The sequence below is a fragment of the Nymphalis io genome, chromosome 3 (assembly GCF_905147045.1).
Source record: "Nymphalis io chromosome 3, ilAglIoxx1.1, whole genome shotgun sequence".
Classification (NCBI taxonomy): Eukaryota; Metazoa; Arthropoda; class Insecta; order Lepidoptera; family Nymphalidae; genus Nymphalis; species Nymphalis io.
The window spans coordinates 11,899,593-11,923,570 of record NC_065890.1 but is presented as its reverse complement, the minus strand read 5'-3'; the positions used below and the strand labels follow the sequence as shown (position 1 = coordinate 11,923,570).

Here is a 23,978-nt window from a genome sequence, read left to right as displayed (position 1 = left end):
GACGAGCATATGGGCCACCTGATGGTAAGTGATCACCAAACGCCCTTAGACATTGGCATTGTAAGAAATGTCAACCATCGCTTACATATCCAATGCGCCACCAACCTTGGGAACTAATCAATAATAAATATAATAATAATTGTAATCAGATATAATATGATATATCTGATTTTGACAATTGATATGAATTTGATAAAGCGTATTTGTGTTTAATGAACTATTATAATAAAATAATTATTATAATAAATAACATACATAGTAAATGGGCCAAATTAACGATATTAGTGCAATTAATTGATCACGTAAAATTGATAGGCAATATAATATAATAAAACAAACGATTATTAAACGAAGATTGCGTCTTCGAATACAAAAAAGTACGTCTGAGTAATTTTATTGGAATAATAGAATAAAAAACAAAGCCTTATTTAGAAATTGTCCTTTTTTTGATATTCTTGTCTTTGTGAACTATGATTTTTAATTTTTAACTCGTCAACAATAACTTTATAAAGCGCAGCTGTTATAATAACACTATAATTTATCTTTAAAAATAGTTTCATTGATGATTATTTATATAATTCTAACTGTTTCTTAAAACATTTTTAGAAACAACCGGTGGTATGTACACCATTCACCCAACAGGTATTCTACCAATAGGAATAATATTTCATATTGCAATATTCCGTTACGATCCGTTAAACTGTAAGCGAGCTAATATAACAAGCACAAGGGACAAAAATCTTGCCCGTCCCGGGGTTTTGGGTGCCTTGATGGTTTGTCAAGTTGTATCCATCTCTTGCACCCAAGCGCCGATGTCAATAAATAAAGGTGACTCCTTACTATTAGACGGCCTATTCGCCTTCTTAAAATTGCATAAAAAATATAACCTTAAAGATACCAAGTTTCTCAAATATATAAGGTATAAGTTTTTAAATAATTACTTACAGTTATTTAGTAGTATAATTACGGTCATGGTCACTTTCACACATTTAAAAAAAAGAAAAAATCTTCCCTATAATATTAAAAAAAAAAGTTGCTAAATCTACAAATATAAAGAAACTAGATTGATATCGTAATATCAAAAAAAAATAACAATAAGTTACTTGATGAACTGCTTCCAGATTTTGGGTAATATATGTTTTAAGATTTCTTGCCAAAGATCAAATCTGTAGCAATTTTTGCAAAATTCATATTTTATCGAGAAATTACAATTCCGAGTTTAAGGGAATTTCATTTAGTATGTTTTTATTGTGCAAAAGAGAATACGAGAGCAGTACAAAGAAAATAAGAGTTTTTAAAATATATAGACTTCGTTTCGTTATTAAATGCTTAAAAATACATTAAAATTTTCTCTCTTAATAATTTCAAAATTGAATTTAGTAACGCTACCACAAGTTCCGAATATAGCTAGCTAGAAATTCGATGCTAACTCTTTATATCAAATGAAACGAAAATACATAGTGAATTTATGTACATTGACATGTATACATACTGTATGGAAATCAACGATTACATGGCCTTAGCAAGGAACGTTTACGAACGAGTCTCTGACAGAACGTGTAGTTATTGATTCTGTTCTCACCTGATTTGTCAGTAGCAGTTTGGAGGATGTAAGTGTGTACACACCCGTCCTTCAAAAAGAATGTAAAGCCGTTTGTTCTGCGCCTGAACTTTTTCCGTTGGTGTCGGATTTGGCGTCCTATCGGATTATAAGAGTGAGGGAATAGAAAGTGCACCTGTATTTGCGCACTATAATATGTCCTGCGTAAATAGCTAGTCTCCTTGAGGTTGGCGGCTGTGGCCAAAATCAGCCACGAGGACTGTCATAGTTTATTGTGATTATTGTATACGTGTAATATACTTAATACGTACTATATTAAGTGCATCCCCGAGAGTGGATTTGCAAGCTCCATAAAGTTTAACATACGGAGCGGTATATACTCGATATAGAGAATTTTATTACCGCCATTAAAATAGTTTCCACGTAACAAGTATTTAAGCGAAACGGTGAAGTATATTGCTTTATGTTAAAGGATATAAAACAAATTAATTGTATTTGAAATATAACAATTGATTATGTAAATTATTTACGTGGGCGTTTATGTTTGATTTAAATTTAGGCATAAATTACTTAACATATAAGACAATCTAATGTTTTTATTATTTGTTGGTGAGCTGATGCATGTTTTGAGCGTTCATTGGATTTTTTCTCTCATTCTTTGCGGTTAAACGTAACACATATGTGTATTCGCCCAGTTTTACTTAGTGGCAGGCCTTTGTGTAAGTTAAGTTAATTAAGTAAGTGGGGTATCATCATCAGATATTCTACCGCTAAACAATAATAGTATTGTATGTGTTCTTGTTTGATGGGTTAGTGTGTCCGTGTAACTACAGGCACAAGAGACATAATATTTTAGTTTGCAAGGTAAGTGGCGCATTAGCGATGTAAGGGATGATTAATATTTCTAAGAGTACAGATATCTACGGTGGTGGTGATCATTTACCATCAGGTGGCCCATTTGCCCATCCTCTATTACATAAAAAAATATGTTACAGAAGAGGTTCTCGTTTTAGTTTTACATATATTCCTTGTTTTGTTTTCTCAGTACACCTATTTAATTATTAATGACCGTTTTGCTAATTTTGTTTTGACAGACGTGGCCTGGCCGCTGATTGAATCCTCCGAGGATAAAAGTTGTTAGAAGTTTATTTGGTTTTAGTTTGATTTTTCCTAATTTAGCCCCCTAGTATTTTTTACTTATTCTCAAAACAATAGTAGCAAATTCATATAACTAAATATGACGATGACGATACGTGTAATGCTCACAACACGTATAAGGAGGTAATGCAGCATAATATCATATTATTATTTTGACTTTTTCATCCAACCTTTATATGTATTCGAGAACTTTTTGATTCAATCTCGTATCTAAGCATTTACGGTCTACAATATCTGGTAACATAACCAATATAAGAACATACGCACGTTGTAATCGTATATCGTACTCAGAAAGAGGTTTTCCGTTAAAGGTTCGGAATGGAATCCTTTTTTCCCGGACAACTTACTAGCAATATTAGTATTAATAAATTCAACCCGACCTTTATTTGACATACTTAAGGGGATATCAAATCTTATCATAAAATCAGAGACGACAAGTTGCTAAGAAAATTGGTCCTAATATATGAAGTTACAGTTTTATTGTGCAAGTGTGAAAATATTATAATAAATGTTTATATGATTAATTGATTGTAGTTGCTATTATATTTTAATTGTAATCCTATATGGCCTTACTTCAGTAATGAGTAATAACTGTACAACCATTTTTGTAACGCTGTTGATTATTGTTGTTAGATAATGACTTACATTGAGGAACTAAATAAGTAGAAAATCTAAATTAAAAATATTGTATAATTTTTGACCACGTAATATGATGGCAAGAATGCTAGCAGTATTTTATATTGAATTGTTATCGAAAAATTAACCAGCCACCCTCGTTATTGATAGGAAGGCTTTCTGTCAACAACGTAGGTATTTAAACCGATCTACAATGTTGACACATATAAATTCAACAACATTTGTAGAGCGGCGAACTGCATAATATTTTTCAAAAGTTTTCAAATCTAAAGTTCGAATGTTTTCAAATCTGATCACATTGGTCATCGGAGAATTAAGGTACCAGATCTAACTCAACCTATTAGCAAGCTGATGTGTGACGTGTGCAGGTCACGTATAACACTGAACTGATGGCTGTTGGTAGGATGGCGATGGTTGCGTACTGCGAGCACGTCATGTCAGTTAAGGAGCAAGCGGAGCGCATCAGAGAGGAAGATGTCTCTGCTGAACTCATGCGCCGCAAGAGAGTAGGGCGTAGACGAGTGGCCTACGGTCGACAGCTACCCCCCTAATGAATAAATAGCCTATGGGTAGCAGATGCGGGGACGTCTGCCACCCGACGAGAATAGGCCTTAAAATAGTTGGAGATGCACCAAGTGTTCCGGTGCACCTGTAACAGGAGTAAAACATAGGGGGGTCTGTATTCGGACAATTGTTGACAGCTTTCGCACACGCGGATGTGTGCGAAAGCGTTCCCGTGGCTTTGCCGTATAGCAACGAGAGGGACACCATGGGGCTTTAGTTGGTAAGAGTCCGACATAACTCCCTCACCTCCCCGGGCGGGGAAGTATCCGAAGAGGATTTCCCCAGGAAAAAAAAGGTTAGCTGAAGAGGTTAGTAGGACTCACAGTAGCATGGCGCTCTTTGTTAAGACGGAAAGGGTACCGCTGGTTTTTTAGTGGGTATTCCTATGTTCGGGGTGCACTCGACGCTTTGGACACGGGCAAGCCCCACATACCCCCCACTGTACCATGGGGGAAACGCGTAACGCGTTTAGTAGGAGAGCTGATATTCGTAAGGCAGTGAGCTGAGATTAGAGGAGGACAAATGATGATTAAGTTCATAACATGCCATGGAAGAGGCCTATGTCTGGAAGTGGACTGACACGAGCTGATGATGATGATGATGATAATTGTTGAAATATATTGCGTCCTTAAAATTAAAACTTTAAAACCAATAAAAATAATAATTAGGTATATTTAAAAGTCTGATATACTTCGATAAAATGGAATAGCTTTATTGAGTAATTTTAATAATTTCTTTTATGATTTTAATTACGTATAAAGGTTTATTTATACCTAAGTAAAATGATACCAATAATCATTAGCTATTAAGTTAATTAATCGTTTATTAATTGCTTTCCTATATACTCTGCCTTAAACGCATAGCAAACTATCACATTGATATGATGCTATATAATACTCAATTAATCGCCTGCTCATAAATACAAGCAGTAAAACGTTTGTGTACTTTGCTAATAAATAAAATGTAGGCGCCAATTAACTTACAAATAATATTCTATTTGTGCGTTTCAATAAATAATAAATATTTTGTCTTGATTCCGATAAATAAATTATATTATATTCAAATATATATAAGTAATTGTTATTAAATATTTTCTAACAGTTTTATATAAGATTTTAAGGGAAAGAGGGATTTTATAAATAGTAGGTATGTACCCTGTGACCAATTAACAATCCAATCAAAAATCGAATTCAGGAAATTGAACCTGGTTTTTTATTACCTTCATTATATTTTGATAATTACAAAGCATTTTTCAAACAATTAAGATTATGGTATGTAAAAATGGTATTTTTAATTTATTAAGAGATGCATGAATTCTACCTATTTTGTATATATATATTAAAAAATTCAAAAATTTATTGTTTTAAATATTTATCACATGAAAATTGTTGCCAAAAATCTTTTGTTTGAGCAACAATATTTTTGCGAAAATTCACTGTCCATACAAACAAAAAACTGTTTCGAACTGTGAAGTCAAAGGTTAGTTTTAAGCGTTTCAGCACTTTTTATTTCGAGACTTTCTAAAGGTTTTTCAAACCAAACCAGTAAAAGTATTGGTCGCAGTCTAGCACTAATTAATCTGTTTTGCAGCTTTAACCTTAGGATGGGAAAAAATCTTTTTCTTCAAATGACTAATTTTTTTTCCCTTCCATTTTCGTTCCTCAAATACGAAATTATTATTCAATATTTATTAAAAATCATGTGTCTTAAAAATAATAATAATAAGAAATGTTAAGCATATATCAACGAAATTCCCTACTTGTAAAACTAGGATAACTAACACAAAGATTCATATTTACACCAAATAGTGCTTTGTAGACGCCGCCTGGGACTAGGAGCCATTTACTATTTATTCTACTGCAAAATTGTAATTTTGGTGTTGATAGGCATAGCACTGACGCCTCTTTTCCGGTCTTCTTCGCCGGAGTGACGTAAGACTCTCGCAGAAAGAAATGGCCTTAATCACACTCGGCAACGAGAGTAGTTGACTATCCCAGATCCAATTCTTCTTTTGGCCCTCTAAATTAAATAAGAAGTGTAAACATAAAGTGAGTCTGGTATGCATGCAGTAGGAAATAAATTAAGCAGTCGCCAAATAATTCAAAATTAAGATACTGCATCAATAGGCCCTGTGGCGCAACGGATAACGCGTCTGACTACGGATCAGAAGATTCCAGGTTCGAATCCTGGCAGGGTCGCTAATAGTATTTTTATAGGTGAAGTGGTAATTACTTTCGTCGTATTCTGATGCCTAAAAAAGTGACATGAATTACTAATTGATGAATTCACTTAGAATACAAACGTTATTTATTTTGACGATCTGTTTATTAATTAGATTTTAATAATATATAATCGATATTATATATTCATGGTATAATGATTTGGATTAGTCAAGTATTGAGTCATTTAGGGGGTCGAAATGTGATCAATTTTTTTAGACGTTATATGCGCAGTTACCACAAGAAAAGCGAAAATCAAGCCCATACCGTCACGTTGAAAAAATGACAATCAAGAAACGAACATCGTTAAGGCGTGTCAAGCTTTATTATCCAAGCGGTTACAAAAAAAAAACTAAGAATTCTTGCAATGATATAATTTTGAAAAAAGAGATGGATGGATAGAATAGATATTTAGAACGAAAGGAAAAATAACATTCGAAAACTTGTATTATTAACAGTCAATTTTGATAATACGAAGGCTACGTTTATAAAATTTGGGTGCTAGTGATTTAAAAAGGGTAGTATATAGAGAATACTCGGGTAATCAGTTTATGAATAAATTCAATAAAATTAGTTGAGAAGCTTTTTTTTTATTTATTGCAAAATGCCTGAAAGTAAGAGATTAGCACCGCCCACAGACGTTGGCACTGTAAGAAATATTAACCATTCCGTATATGCGCGTATGCGCCATCAACCTTTGGAACTAAGGATGTCCCTTGTACCTGTAATTACGCTGTCTAATTCGCCGTTAAAATTTCAACAAAACAATAACAGGTTGTGTTGTTTAGAATAAGTAATGTGAAGGGCAGTAGCTTGCACAACACCACTACCAAGTTTTTATCAAAAGATTATGTGAAAGAATGTATCCTTACGTATCTATAAAAGAGCAAATACGTTGACCTGCTTGACTTTGCGAGAGTCGGGTAATACAACGGTATGAACCTTTGTGTAATGACATACGGACTAATTGATGCGGGATAATTAACCTCGGTTATATACACGATCCGAGTACAAGGTAATAGATAGGTAGAGAGAAAATTCTTATTGGAACTTCCTTCCTCATCTCGGTTATCTTGATATGATTTATTTTGAAAGCAGTATAATTAAGATCCATACTCTACTTCTCTGTCATCTATGTTTAAATAAGCAAAAATAAAACAGCTCAGTACCTTTTTCTTCTCTTTTTGTTAACCGATATATTTTTTTGCTTGGCCATTAACGAGCTGCAACAATAAACGTAAAAATAAATGTGAACAACATCTCAATACTTCTCTTTTCAATAATGATTCTTCCTCTTTTCAATAATGATATATATTGCAATAAATTATGATTGTATAAGAATATAATAATACAGTAACAGCCTGTCCATGTCCCACTGCGGGGCTAAGGCCTCCTCTCCCTTTTCTTGAGAAGGTTTTGGAGCTTGTTCCGCCACGCTGCTTTAATATATAGTATACGCGCCAAGAACACGGAGTAGGAAGCAGCAGAGGGGCCATGATAAGAGAGCGTCATTTCGTCTGCCATCAAGGCAAACGATATTAGAAATGTTATAATTTATGTTATTATTTATGTTATAAAAGACTAAACTAATATTTTTTGTGAGTATGTTTCAACTCAAGTATATGTTTTCCTATGTTAAGTTTCATCTGTTGTTAAATGATCATAATATTCAAAATTGATGGAAATGGTATTTCATTTTTAGCATTTAACGAATCAAATAACGAAAAAAATCTTCAAACATACCGGAAATTTTATACATACCCTGAAAACGGAAACAATGTATCCAACATTGTTTCCGTTTTCAGTGATAAAAATGTGACAACATTCTGAGGACGTAGGAATCAGAAATAGGAACTTGTTTTGTGAATCAATATATGTTTTTCATAATATTTTTCTATTTTTTTTCTTCTTTTTCTAGCGTGTCAAAATATTTAAGCTACTCATTTCTTAATAATACAATCTCTTTATTTGGTAACTTATTGGTTAATTTATTTGTTTTTTTTTTTCATTTATGAATATTATTTATGGAACGAATTATAGCACACTGATACACTTTATACACTTAACAAATGAGAACTAGGTTGAAATGGGTAACGTATTATATAAAGGTTTATAAGTACTTTACATATTATTTAATAAATAATTAATTTTTTTTTAGTTCATACATAATTCATTCCTTCATTTATAATTTTATATTTCTTTCAATTACTATAAGCGATGGTAATTTCTTTCATTGTCTGTTATTATACATAATATGTATCGAAAGGGACTTCGTTCCAACCTATAGTACATATTTTTTATATATACGATGGTAGAGGTATAAAAGACTTATCAATAAGGCACTAAGGGACTCGACATCAAAAAATGTTTTTCCCTTCAGCGCCAATCTGCTTACACTTTGATTGATAGCACTTTTTGGCTTAAGCTATATTTTCACACATGTTGGATTTTATCAAAAGATGTTCTTTCAATTTTACCCCTTTTTAACTAGAATATATTAAAATATAATTTAAATAAGCTATAAAACTACTTATAGAAATGATAATTTGGTTTACAATATATCATATTTTCTTGAAATATCCTGAAGACAACTTTTCAATGTTTGTTATCTATACAAAATCTAAAATAAATGGTATTTGCAATGCGTCATGCTTTTCATTTTTAAGGTTATATTTTATAAGCGGAATAAAAAATGTAAAGTAAAGTAATCGCCTGTAAATGTCCCACTGCTGGTCTTAGGCTCCTCTGCTTTTTGAGGAGGAAATTTGGAGCTTACTCCACCACGATGCTTCAATGACGATTGATGAATACTGCTACGTTGCTGATTTTCATCCACACGGCACATGCTGGTATCCTCACGATGTTTTCCCTCACCACTGAGCACGAAATGAATTATAAACACAAATGAAGCATATGAAATTCAGTGAACGAAACATTTTTGACTTAAGGTATCCATTCCATTAATTATTTGGCCACTTCATCCGTAAAAGTCAGAAATTGCATTTAATTTCAAAAGTAAAATTTCAATTTCAGTAAAAAGATAAGTAAGCATTTCCGTCGAGGAAAGTTTAAAAGCTGGCAGTTTGGTCAAACGTGCTTATCTCAGAAAACCAGTTAGATTGGAATATTTCTTTTTGGAAAGCATAGGTCGTTAATTGAGGAATATTGTAGGCTATAATATTATCTGTAATAAAACTCTACGCTACTAAGGAGGACCCTACGAGCAATAACAATTATTATTAACCAACATGGTGCCCTCGTATAATTCAAGCGTGTATCCAAATTTAATGAACTAGCCGCAAGGCACGGTTCGTTATTATTATGAAATTATGCTACATTACTGTGCAAATATCATAGAGAAAAGATAAGTAACGTATATAAAAGTGTAATGTATAGTACTCTGGTGGTAGGGTTTTGTGCAAGCTTGTCTAGGTAGGTACCAGCCACTCATCAGATATTCTCCCGCGAAACAGCAGTACTTGGTATTGTTGTGTTCCGGTTTGAAGGGCGAGTGAGCCAGTGTAATTACAGGCACGAGGGACATAACATCTTAACTCCCAAGATTGGTGGCACGTTGGCGATTTAAGATGGTTAATAATTCTTACAATGCCAATGTCTATAGGCATTGGTGACCACTTACCATCAGGTGGTCCATATCTCGTCCGCCAACGTATACTACAAAAAAGCTAATCATGAGTTGCTTTTAAATTATACATAATAATAGCAATCCTTCCCTTGCAACATTTATAGATTATTCAATTATTACCTTCCCTGTGAATAACATGTTGATAAAAACTGAATGTAAGTTTACACAGCAATACATGAGATTAACGCAAATATACATACAGACAGACAAAACTGGGGACTTTAATTTAAACCATTAAGTAGAACGTGGCACAAACAGGTCATTATTCTTGATATTTGATACGAAAAATAAAGTATGTGAGTATCAGACTGACCAGTGATAATACAAAGGACCACTCGATCAAAGTCAGTCGAGCCAACTACACGACGAGCTATTAATATATCTTTAATACAAAGTATATGGGTTAAATTTAGTAGCGGTCACTCATTCATGAGGTTTTTCCAGCAACTTGTCTCATGTAGTGCTATTATGTATGAACTCGAAACTCATCGCAGGAAATATCGTGAAATGTCAGAAAGTGATATGCGATATTGACCATAATAATATAACATTTCAAGAATACATGCATCAAAATAGTATACCAACATTTCACGGGTGAGTAATCGAGTGAGTTCTCATAGAATAGCATTGCTGAAAATGATATTAGTTTTCCTGTTGAAAAAACAAGGCTTAAGTATTTTGTTGATTTTTTTTTTAAATTTGTAATACGGAGTGGAACTGATTTGAAAATAAACTGTTGAATTCAGTTTAATGTTAATTCTGTCGTTTGTTTTTGTTTGTAACGATAATATGAAGATGTCAAAGAGGTAGTTAATATTAATTGGTTTTTATGTATGAAAATATAAAAATACAACTTTTAGTATGACCTTTTTTACAAACTCGTACATTAGGGACAATAAAGAAATATAATTTTAAGGTTCCCTATACGAAGATAAACCTTTATGGAGATTCACAATATCACTGAAATTCGTTTTGAACATAAACTTAAAAATACAATTTTTCATTGTATGTCATTTTAAATTAGATTATTTTATAATAATATAAAGCTTAGCAATAAATTTTAGGACACACACACATACATGTACAATTTAAAATACTGTATAACCGAGGCACCTTAAAAAAAAAAAAGTTTTCATGTAATTCTTTATGCTTTCATTTCACTAGTAATAAGTTGATCCTCAGATTGATGACACCGAGGTGATGTGACATGACAATCATTTTTCAAAATATGTATCAATTCTTCTACTACTCGTAGTGACGACCGCTTAAAATAGTAGTCGTAAAATATAAGTGCAAAAAAAGAATATATTACATAGAAGGAGGAATAAGTACCATTCCTAATTTATTTTCTCTCTGCAGCTAAATTTCCGGACTTCGTATTGTGTTTGACAATTGGCTTTGCTAAATTCTCTTTATTGTGTCTCCTATACTATGTACCCACTATGAAAATCAATCCCGCCTTTCTTGAATAATTATATCTGGCTTCTACTTTGTTTAATGAGCTAAAATGGCCTGTTGATAGAGGATCACGCAGGATCAAATACGGATCATCTTTCAGTTTTCATGTTTTCAATTTTTTTTATTCATAATATATTGATATATCAGCAAATGGTGGTAACCAATGTCCATAGACATTGAGGCTATAATAAATATTAACCGTCCTTTACATCACCAATGCGCCACGACCTTTGGGAACTAAAATGTTGTGTCCAAATCATATTAACAACAATCTTTTAACTAAAAAGCAATAGGTACCTATCATAGAAATAAGGTTTCGTAAATTGACAAACAAACTCACACAGTTTTATACCCTCATTGTAGAAGATTTACGCTTAGTCATAATGACAAATATTTCTATGAAACTAACTAAAATGTTCTCAAATTAAACAAACTTGATATACATGGCAGGGCAAATGGAGTTCCTCGTTTCTGTATTAAAATGGTTTTGGCGTTTATGTTACATAGAAACATTCATATAAAACTATGAAGAACATAACATACTATAGAATAGACAGTGTCCCTAAAACTATCTCCAATATCTTGACACAGTTATATGTATATTGCATAATATTGATTCTTTTTATGTATAAGGTTTTGACGTATTAGTTTTAGTATTTACTACAGAAAAAGTCAGTCAGTCAAGAAGAGACATTATAAATTCGCTGTCCTTACTTTCAAACATACTTTGAGGCTTAAGTATTTCTCACATTAAAATTCAATATAACTTTCTGCAAAACCAGAACGCAGTAATAGCGTCTTATCTTATTATTCAGCTTTGAAAACAGCGCAAACAATCTGCAAGTTTCATCAGGGGACCGCTAACAAAGCGTCGTTGTATTGATTTGAATGGTATCTTCGAAACCTAGTGATTCGAAAGATAATATACAGACCATTTGTATTTTAAAACGAAACGTTGGTTACGCAACAATTAAAATCATGTAGATTTTTCCTGAGAAATGGACGGGGCCTAATATAGCACATGCGTTGACAACTTAGCCATGTCTAAGACCGGAGCCGCTGCGGAAAATGCTCAAGAGAACAAACGGCGCAATTATTCGCCTCCATTTCCAATTTATATCTTTGTTCCATTCGCATTTGGAATAATAGGATTTTGGATTAATAGTGCAAACACTTTTATAAAATATATACCACCTTGTATTAATGTCTCCTGGTGACAGTGCGATAATTGCGATTCAACAAGGAATTGGAGCGAACTTTCTTGCCACTTCAACTCGGTCCCAATTCATATTATCAGATTTGTATATTATTATTTAAGCCCTTGATGTAGATATATTTATTTTTTAGTATAGAAAGATTTTAATGTCATCATACTGGTCACTGTAAAAACCCTTCTAATTAACTTAATAGTGTAACGATAAAGTCAGTGCGTTTATAAAGGTTGCGTCCCACGGTGCTTGATATTATGAACGGACGTCGACCAACCTGGACTGATGCATCATAAGAAGAGTGTCGTCTGTGGAATAGCGGCCAAGTCTTTAGCTGTGAATAGGATCCGCCGCCGGTATCTTCAAAGGTTTGGTGCCAAAGCGGCAGCGATATACTCTATTACTTTGCATTTTTGAATGACAAAACGACTTCGAAGACAGACAGAGATGGACGAGCATCGTTGGAACAGCCTCGGAGTGGTGTCCTGTCAGAAGTCATCGGCCGTGCGTGAATAACCTGCAAGATCACGCACCGTGGAAAGCCATCTTAAGAGAGATATCATCTCTGATCCCACATTTGGCGGCACATGATGTTTTATCCGGTGGTCTAATTGGTCGTTTGTCTTCTGGTTTCAAATTCAAAATATTTTCTTTTCTAAGGCGTGATGTCTTTAATCTATCCAAACTCAATCGTATAGCTTATCATTTTTAATTCTGTTGAGTTTTTGTTTTGGGTTAAGATGTTATTTATTTTTATATATAATGTATCAGAATGTATTCTTTTGTGGGTTTTACATAATTTGTATGATATATAATTAGAACCTGTAATAGTCATGAAAGTTAATTAATTAATTAATAATCTAGGCGGTTATTGAATAGTTTTTCTTTTAAATAACCACCAGGCAGACTAATATGTTTTAAACATTTTATTAAAAATTAATAAGTAAAACAAGAGTAGTTAATTCTGGATAAAAATATGATTTATATGCAAATAAATGTAAAATGAATTTTACACTGAGCCAAAATGACCACGTTACTAAATAATTACGAATATAAAATAATTTAAAAAACTAGGATTTATTTTAGATTACCTATTTTTCTCAAACGAATATTTATTGATTTTTATATGCTTTTAATATATAATAGTTGTTTATAAGTAGAATAAAATGGTATTATTTTTAACGTGAACATGACTTAATAAAATTCATTTTTGTGGTTTTATTGGGAAACCCAGCGTAGATACATACAACGATACATTTTTTGATTCAAGCATAAAAGCATATTTCAAAGATACACAGCATTTCGTGCTAGAAAAATCTTAACGATTATCATTCGCCCAATATCAACCTAACACCTGCGGATGTACAGTCTTATAAATTAGACTACCGAACAGTGTCACCTTATAACATAATTTATCAAAAGCTATTGTTATTTAAAAAACATACTTTTCACTGTAGTACAGTAACAGCCTATGAATATCCCACAGCTGGGCTAAGGCTTCCTCTCCCTTTTTGAGGATAAGGTTGATTATTTCACCACCTTACTCCAACGGTGGGAATACATATGTAGCAGAATTTCAGTGAAATTTGACACATGCAGGTTTCATCACGATATTTTTCTTCACTTTCAAGCACGAGATGAATTATAATAATAAATTAAGCACATTGAAATTCAGTGGTGCTTGCCCAGGTATGAACCCACGATCATCGGTTAGATTCACGCGTTCTGTTCGCGCCCAGCGGTAGGGCCATTTCTTTTCAGTTAACATTAAAATAATTTCTAGGTATGGAGCCGTAATTGAATATACTTGTACTGCAAGAAATGGTATTTGTCAGTTAAGTTTTGTTTTTTCTTGTTTATTAATTTAATCTAAATCTGTATGTTTGTTACCAGGCAGCATCACAATCTACGTTTATATATGATATATTTACGTAAATAGCTATGTGTGCAATCAACAATTTAATTCAATCGCTCACGTACTAAGATTAATTGCCAATTTTTAATCAAATCAATATGACAATTATTATTATTATTATTATTACAAAAGAACTATTTTATTATTGACCTTTTGTTTTTAAATCAAATTTAGAAAAGTTCCTCCCGATCCCCACCTGACTCAAAGCTGTCCATAACACAGGCCACAATTCCAAAACGGTACCATAAACGAATTTCAACATGTAATTTTTTTGTTAACAGAAAAACTTAAGCGGCATGGTTACAATATAAAATTTACGATTATATATACTTACCTAAATTATTTTCTTACACATCCAAGGGTTCTAAATTCCGTCCTTTATAGACAGGTCCTCTGCATAGGGAGGAATTTAATAATTCGAGTTTTGAACTACATAGTTTGGCCGGCCTTAATATTTATTATCATAATATCTTGTATCATATGTAGGAGAAAATTTTGCCAAGCTGCCAAGTTTATTGTTTAACTATGTATATATATTTTATAATATAAATCTACAAATATAATATCAACTTATTCTTCATAGTATATACAATAAAGCTTATGGTTAGAATTTAATCTTCACTAAAGCGTGTTCAAACCGTGGTCGGCTGTAAAGAAAAATGTCGTGACGAAATCGTCATGTTTCGTGTGAAATTCAGACACATACGTATCTGCATTGGAGTAGCCCGACGGAGTAAGGTCTGAACCCTATTCTCAAGAGGAGTGAGTCTTTTGCCCAGCAGTGAGACATTAACAGGCTGACAAATATTCTTAAGCAAGTAAACATTGAATAATTTTCACAATCATATTTATAAGGCATTATTGAATGGTCGTTCTATAATTTGCCATTTGTCCCATTCATGTCTTTTCAATAAGCATTCTTGGCGACTACTCAAACACGAAAGATATATTGTATTATTGAACTGTGCAAACTATTCCCTATCAAACAGTTCAAAGCGACGGCCAACATGACTGGAGAGATATCGGGTGCTTTACGTTCTTTTCGAGCTACTAGAACATCGCCAATTCTTAGCTCTAGGTTGCAGTTATTGGTTTGACTCGGTGTTATAAAACTGATCAGATTTGAAAAAAAAAGCCTTTATCACCAACAAAGTCACACTCGTTGGATAATTAAATTAGCCGAGGTTAGTGAAAGCGATCAATTTTTCCAAAGATAACATTTTTTAGAATTATTTTGATTGTGTTTTATTTGATCTGCTTCGATGCTTCAATCGATTGTATAAATTATAAGTATCACAAACATAATTCAATGTTGTCATGTTAAACGGTGGTAAGTAAGCCTTTTCAATGGCGTCTCTGTGCTGGCGTCGATGTGCAAAAATAATAAAAGAAAAAGAAACCAGCTTAATTACAGCTTTCTTCCCGCGGTCTAGTCCGCGTCCGTCTGTAAATAACACGTACCGTAGGAAATCAATTTAAGATAATATTCTGTCCTTACACAATAATCTATATTTATTTAAAAATTAAAGTTAAGTTGATCTTTACACTTATTTACCGCTTTATTTATCTCATGTCCTTCACCCAAAGGTTGTCTTAAGGAGATCGTTCTTTTAGCGATAGGACCGCCTTTTGTACATCAATAGTTTTCATTTTTTTATGTTTGTATTTAAAACTGTATGTTTCTATAAATCTTTTGGTGTACATTAAAGCATATTCTATCCTATTCTATTCTATATATCTACAAAGCTGCGCATAGTTGGTAACATAAAATCGGTCTTATATTAACTAAAGCATTATTAATAATCTTAATTAATATTCAATGTCAATGAGTTATTTTTACATATATTTTCTTAACAATTTTTACCCCACATTGAATATAAATAATATATATCTATTAATCCAGATCCAAGAATATATTTATCTCAAGTTTCATTACAGTAATTTATGTCCTGATGATGTAACAAATGGACAGACAGACATAATAGCATTTATAATGTTAGTCTCATTAAACGGTTCATTGCCGCAGTCAATATAATTTCTCTATCAAGGTCACGGTATTTTAATGTCTTTTAGGCAAAACGACGGCATCGTCGGCTTAAAGATTCATCCAATTAACGCGAGTTTTAAAGTTTTTGGCTTCGTGTCATTTATTTGATTACTATCTCATTCTCACTCATTACTATCCAATTTGTTTGATTTAACTGTTTTTGATTTTAAATATGGAATTAAAATTTTATTTTTTTAATTTAAAAAATAATAATATTAAATTAATGAAATGTAAAAGATTAATCAGTTTTATGTTCGGCAAAGTAGACAACCTTACATACATACGTCCTTTTGCAATAACATTAGCAGATTATAAATAACTTAATTTATTACATTTAATTTTTGTTTCAGGTAAATTCGAAGCCACCAAAAAGTAGTAAGCGTTGAAATATCTACGTACATGTTAAAAATCAAATAAATACACAAAAATAATTATTTATTTATTAATCCTTTATTGCACACAATTTACAAACATATAATAACCTACTTGTTATTACATATAGTATGCAAAGGTGGCCTTATCACTTACAGTGATCCCTTCCGGGTAATATTTATAAGTAATATTAATCGGGCATAGCGTGCGAACAACTTATACCTTAAATTTATTGAAAGCTTATAAACTTAATACAAATATGTAATATACCAACATATATATAATTATACCTGTACATATACACTTATACATACATACCGTAACCGTACCGTAACAGCCTGTGAATGTTCCACTGCTGGGCTTAAGGCCTCCTCTCCTCTTCTTGAGGAGAAAGTTCGGAGCTTATTCCACCACGCTGCTCCAATGCGGGTTGGTGGAATACTCATGTGGCACATGTTCAGTGAAATTAGACACATGCAGGTTTCCTCACGATGTTTTCATCATCACAAATTAAGCACATGAAAATTCAGTGGTGCTTGCCCGGGTTTGAACCCACGATCGTCGGTTAAGATTCACGCGTTCTTACCACTGGGCCATCTCGGCTCTCACATACATACATATAAACTTATATAAGAAATAAATAACCATATACAAATATAATATTCTTTGTTCTCAACTATTATTCGTAATGATAACACGCATATGCATATACAGCACAGATATGTGTGTACCTAAATAACGATGCATAATTTACGAGGAAATACGTAAAATGTTCCTCTCGATATAAATGCGAAATCAAAAATTATTTCGGGGACCATTGTTATCAAAACCCTTAAGCTCTTATTGTTTGATTGTTATGTTCTTTTCTTTTACGAGGAAAACGTTCTATTCATGATAAAAGAATTTCACAAAGTAAATATTACATCAGAAATATCAAACATTTTGATTTCGTGTCGTTTTATACTGACATGTTAAGTATAAATCTTTATATTATATGTCTACAATTATATGTACAATATAAAGGATCAGTAATTGAAAATGATATGATCTTTTAAATGTTTTTCTATACCAAGTACAGATTAATATGTAGTTCTATCTGAATACTGCATTGAAGTACATTTAATTCAGGTTTCTAAAACGCTAATCACAGCCCCTCATTGGTTGCTCATTGCGTCATCGGTCGTCACCGACCAATGAACACACAGATTAAAGCCAAATTAGTTGATCTGACTTTGACCAACGATTCAGAAACTGGAGGTTAGTCAATGGCATTCTATTTTCAAAATAGTTTTATTGCAAACACATTGTAATAATAAAAATATAGATCCGTGTTTTTAATATATTTGTAACATGATTATACATATAACTGAAGTTTATTTTTTTATTTGACATGATATATTTAATTCTGATAGTAATAATCTATCAGTGTCGATACATGTCCACGCTATAAATTTAAAAAATATTTATTCATTATAAAAAGCCGAGATGGCCCTGTGGTAAGAACGCGTGAATCTTAACCGATGATCGTGGGTTCAAACCCGGGCAAGCACCACTGAATTTTCATGTGCTTAATTTGTGATTATAATTCATCTCGTGCTTTACGGTGAAGGAAAACATCGTGAGGAAACCTGCATGTGTCTAATTTCACTGAAATTCTGCCACATGTGAATTCTACCAACCCGCATTGGAGCAGCGTGGTGGAATAAGCTCCAAACCTTCTCCTCAAAAAGAGGAGAGGAGGCCTTTAGCCCAGCAGTGGGACATTCACAGGCTGTTACGGTACGGTACGGTATTCATTATATGTAATTATTTTAATTATTTAAATTTTTTTTTGTTAATACAATTTTTAACTACTGATATTTTTTATTGTATTCAATTAACATACACATATGTATTTTATTTGTCGGAAAATAATACTTAAAGTATTGAGTTGCTTGCCCAGTCTTCTCGATAGAATCTTTATTCCGATAGGTAGATTTATATTTAAATTAATCTTGCAAATAGACGATTCAAAGGAACTTGTAAAGGGCCGACTTGAATAAAGTACATTTTGATTTTTACTTTAACGAGTTTAGTGTTGTGTGCATTCATTTTTTCTTAACACAATTAAATAAAAGGTGTAATTTGGTTATTTTTTCATCGATTTCTGTAATAAGTTAATCAGATTTTTATTACATATTTTAATAGAATATTCAGAAGGATTATAATGAATTTCCGAGAAATTTTGATACGTATAATATTAATACAAAGTTGTTCCTTTTTATTATACACACTTATTACTTCTTGTCCTCGAATATATATATTTTTTTATTTTATTTATATTTGGGAAACATACAGTGTGTTATTACATAGAATTAAGGAATTATTACTAAATCATAAACCAATAAAGTTTCCACTTAAAAATAGTACAAATGTTAGAGTATGCGTGTAAAAAAGACAACAGAAAGAGACAAAAATACAATGCAATCTACGAGTACAATCAAATCGACTAATTACAAAGTTAAAAAAAAAACAAGAAGTTAAATTACAATAATATTAATGAACATAAATATAAACAATGTCATTAAAAATATTTAAATTTGATTTCAACAATTATGGCCATTATTATTATATTGGCCATAACTTTCTTGTGAGGTAATGTTTACTGCTTTATAACAGGATCCCAGAAGCTATACTTGATAGGCTTTGTGCAAGCCCGCCTGGGTAGGTATTCTCAAGGCACATTATTTACCACTCGACAGCAATACTTAGTATTGAGCTATTCCATTTTTAAGGGTGAGCTTGGCTATTTAAAATAAATAAACACCTTTTATTCGAAATATTGACACGGAATGGTCGCTTGTGGATTGTGATAGGAAAATAATTGTCAACGTTTCCTTAGCAGGGACGCGAACAAAACAGATCATACTTATATCATCTCCGTTGGCAGACACGAGGTCCTCGGCTTGTAAAGATCGACAAATATAGCATAACATAGTACAACGACACACCAAAGCCGAGATGTGTTTTCTCAAGAGACACCCCAAGTGAGCTTACACCTAACGTAAAATCAGCTGCCGACTGTTAGCCAGCGTTACATAGTCCAAACAGAAAATAGGTTATAACGCTGTGCTTAGTCATTCAATCTCGGCGACCAATTGTAATACTACGCCCTTACGCGCCGCGGACACTGATTGGCTAATTAGTAGAACCGCTCGTCAATTAGCTGTTCAGCTTACGCATAGTGTGAACGAAAAATACAGTTTGTCTCTACGTTCACAATAAGGCTGAAAGTGAGCCTGCTTACGTCAGCGGCTGACTTTAAAACTCAGGATGTTCTATTTTTTATATATTTGCCGGGAAGGCAAATGACTCTACTCCACCTCATAAGTGGTAATAGAGTCCAAATGCAACGACGGATAGTACAGTCGGGAAGAATGTTCTGCATTAGCCGCCCCCTCCTTGTCGGCCCGCAAGATGCCTCTTCACGCCTCGTTTGAAGGAACCCGGGTTGTAAGAGGAGGGGACACGTGAGCTGGTAAAGAATTCCATTTTTTGGAAGTGCAACAAAGAAAGGACTTGCCAAATTTCTTTGTGGCTGTGTGAATGTTCGTTTAACTGAGCTTTAACGTGAGCTCCTATTTTCTCGACTGAATTTTAGTCTCCAAATAATATCAGCCCACAAACCGGTGATGCTGTCTAGGTAACCCACGCGTTGATTATTTTCAAATAAAACCCAATAATTTTCTCGATAATCTCGTATCTAAGCGATGTAGACGAGCGCTCTCAGATTTAACTTCGTTAACTCGCTGTTTAATACCAAAATAGATATTTTAAGAATTTATATTTCATCGTAACATTGCCAGAGGTTGAAATAAAATTTGTAACTTTTTCTTTGGAAATAGTTGTAATGTTGTAACGGGTTTTCTGTAGTGCACATTGTGGAACATATTCACTTTATGTGAATTTTCTTTTTCAAATATAAAAGTTTGTCCGAGTTGACCGTGGTAAGAGTGGAGACGAGTTGGCGAAGAGGTTAGAATACAATAACCAATCCAAAACCTTCACCAATGGTTCGAAACAGGGCAAGAATAATTTTTCATGTACTTGAATGGACATTTCAGTCCTTATTAATTTGTATGTATTTATAATTGAAATTTATTTTCTATATATTTTGTTAATATGTGACGTCCTTTACTCTAAAGTTTTTTGGAAAAGATTCCAGTTTTAGCAAAAAGTTAATTGTGTATACAATATTTTTCTGTATTTTTTGTTTTTGCTCTTCTGGCGTGCAAAAAGGAAATTAGTATTGTATAATAACAGATCATGATACATTGTAAGAATCATTAGCGATTCTTCAAACTGCAGTCGCAATTCTCTTCATGAGACTTCAAATGTTGTCTTTTATGTCCCACTGCAATGCATCGTAAATGCGAATGCATTCCTTGCTTAACGGCTTTGTGTCCCGTACAACAAAAGATGGCTGACATATTGTTATATTTTTTAAAATTTATTATTATTGCTTTCTTTATAAAAATCCGCGCCTTGGGTTGCATTTTTATATTGTTTCATTACATATTTATCCATAATAATATCAAACGCTCAAAATAATAAATCAAAATATTTGTAATAAATTGATTACTTTGAGAACGAATGCTATTTCCCTTTCTGTTAGAATGAGCGAGCATAAAGTCCTACCACTAAGTCAAAATCCGCCAGAAAATATATAGTTAGCTTTACTCCACATGTAGTACCACCCTTACCTCTTTGGTGCTAAATTAACTTTGTAATTAATAAAAGAATTCTCTCGTAACTACTTCAGGGGTACTTAAGCTCTGAAGTGCTAATTACGTTTTCGCATACTTACTCTGAAATGAATATAGACATAAATTTCAAAGTGATGTTAAATTAGACTGAGAAGTGCGTTCATCAGCCTTCTTATGTTTAATTTTGTTACAATGTCCTTAAATTTTGTTTAATATAAATTCCTAACAGCTTCGTTTGTAAAATTTATTAAAATAACAATAATCGTTAATGTTTGTGTAGTATTCATATAGTGAACATTAAGGATACAATTTTCTTATTGAAAAATGTAATTTTAAGCGAGTTAGTATTTAATGATTTTCGTGCAGCATACAAAACGAGTTTTTTTTTAATAAGTATGCCTATGTTAATTATTGGAAAAGTTTTTATATCGTTGGTTTATTTGTTTTACATTTTATCTAATCTAATATTATAACATAATAATTATTGTACATCAAACAATCAGTACAGTCAAATCAGTTTGGAGATGTTGTTTGCATTTGTAGTAGTGCAGCGTCAATATATAAATAAATAAATAAACAAATAATATGTAGTTATTTAATGTTATACATATTAAAGATAATTTATAATCATAATTTTTTTAAGTCCAGACATTTCGTAGTCCCATCCCCATAATTTTTTAGACTTACATTTTCACTTTCCCCTATTTAACTATGAATGAATAGGTAAATAATAATAATTAACAAAATGACACTAAGGCTATTTATAGTAGCTAGCGTAAACAGGCTTATTTCGGTTTTAGTCACTTTATTTATGTAGTATGTAGTAGTGTACTACAAACGCACAAACATATCCAAGCTGATTTATTTGTAAGGCTTGTAAGGGGCTCCTTGTTTTAAGTATATATATGTGATATAGAATTATCTCGATAAAAGAACATCGCATCGTATCCAGTGGTCTTTGCGATAAAACTGCTCTGAACCGCCACGAGGAGTGTACTTATTTCTCTGATTTTATACAAAAGCTCTCTAATTTAGACCGATAAAAATGCTTCAAGTTCAAGTTGTTAGGATCGAACCAATGCAATTTGAATAACATGTATGAAACTATTTCGTTTTGCAATTCGAAATCTGTTTCGATTATATGCTAAAAAAAAAGCTAACGTTTTTTTTAAATACAAGCGGTGAAAAAAAAATTGATAAAATACTTCATTGAAAACAGCCAAGCGAGAAAAAAAACCCCTGACCTCATCATGAGTATCATCAAAGGCTTGACCCTCATTACAGTCTGTTGCACCTGAAGTTAACTTGACCGCTTTGAATCTTTTATTTTTATAATCGACATTTGATACCTTAAATAATTACCCTTTACAGCCTTATATTTATTAAAAAGTGACTGACATTTCTATGTTATAACTTGTATGTTAGAGTCAAAGTTAACAGTCAAAAGTTTTTACTCAATTTAGACAGCATTAAAATAATTCAACATCTTTTTTGTGAACTTGTGCAAATCCACCCCATACTATACAGTCTTTTGTCAATTATAAACAATAATTTGTCAATGGTCCATGTCTACGCTCGTTTCCTATTAATAAAACTTACTTATAAGCGTTGCTTAGTGATTAGTTAAAAACTGATGTCTCCCTTTCTGTCATTATTGATTTTACATTCGAAAGAAGAAGACACGAAATTGTTTAACTATCCACCAATTTATTTGTAATTCACAATGAGACAAGTATATGAGTTAACACAAGTAGCTCAATCAATATATTACAGTGTTAAATAAAAAAGAGTAAAGTGATTTATGTTTTTTTTTTTTTTTTTTTTATAGAATAGGAAGGCGGACGAGCATATGGGCCACCTGATGGTAAGTGGTCACCAACGCTCTTAGACATTGGCATTGTAAGAAATGTCAACCATCGCTTACATATCCAATGCGCCACCAACCTCGGGAACTAAGATTTTATGTCCCTTGTGCCTGTAATTACACTGGCTCACTCACCCTTCAAACCGGAACACAACAATATCAAGTATTGCTGTTTTGCGGTAGAATATCTGATGAGTGGGTGGTACCTACCCAGACGAGCTTGCACAAAGCCCTACCACCAGTAAATTTTTGTTCATAAATGAAAAAAAATATGCCCTGTAATTATAAATATGATTTTAACGTAATGTAACTTTGACTTGATCAAAGACAATAATTGCAAAAGCAAGTGCAAGACTTTACTTTACGAGTGTTAGTAATTGCTTAATCAAAAATATTTGACTGCTGTTTCGGAGGGCGACATCTGTTATTAAGGTAAGTTAAGGTTAATAATAAATTATTTTAACCTCTGGAAATTGTAATTACAAAATATTATGCAAATAATTCACCTTCAAAATAAAACAAATAAGTGTAACATATTTGTATAACAATAATGTTGGAAAGACATTTTGTAAATAAGTCAAATAC

General features: G+C 32.5%; 1 non-coding gene across 1 annotated transcript; it reads left to right on the top strand.

Annotated features, from left to right (window-relative positions):
* The first annotated feature begins 6,044 nt into the window (after positions 1 to 6,044).
* On the top strand, positions 6,045 to 6,117 carry Trnar-acg (transfer RNA arginine (anticodon ACG)). The gene has a single exon. It is a non-coding gene; the product is annotated as a tRNA-Arg (tRNA).
* Positions 6,118 to 23,978: the final 17,861 nt, after the last annotated feature.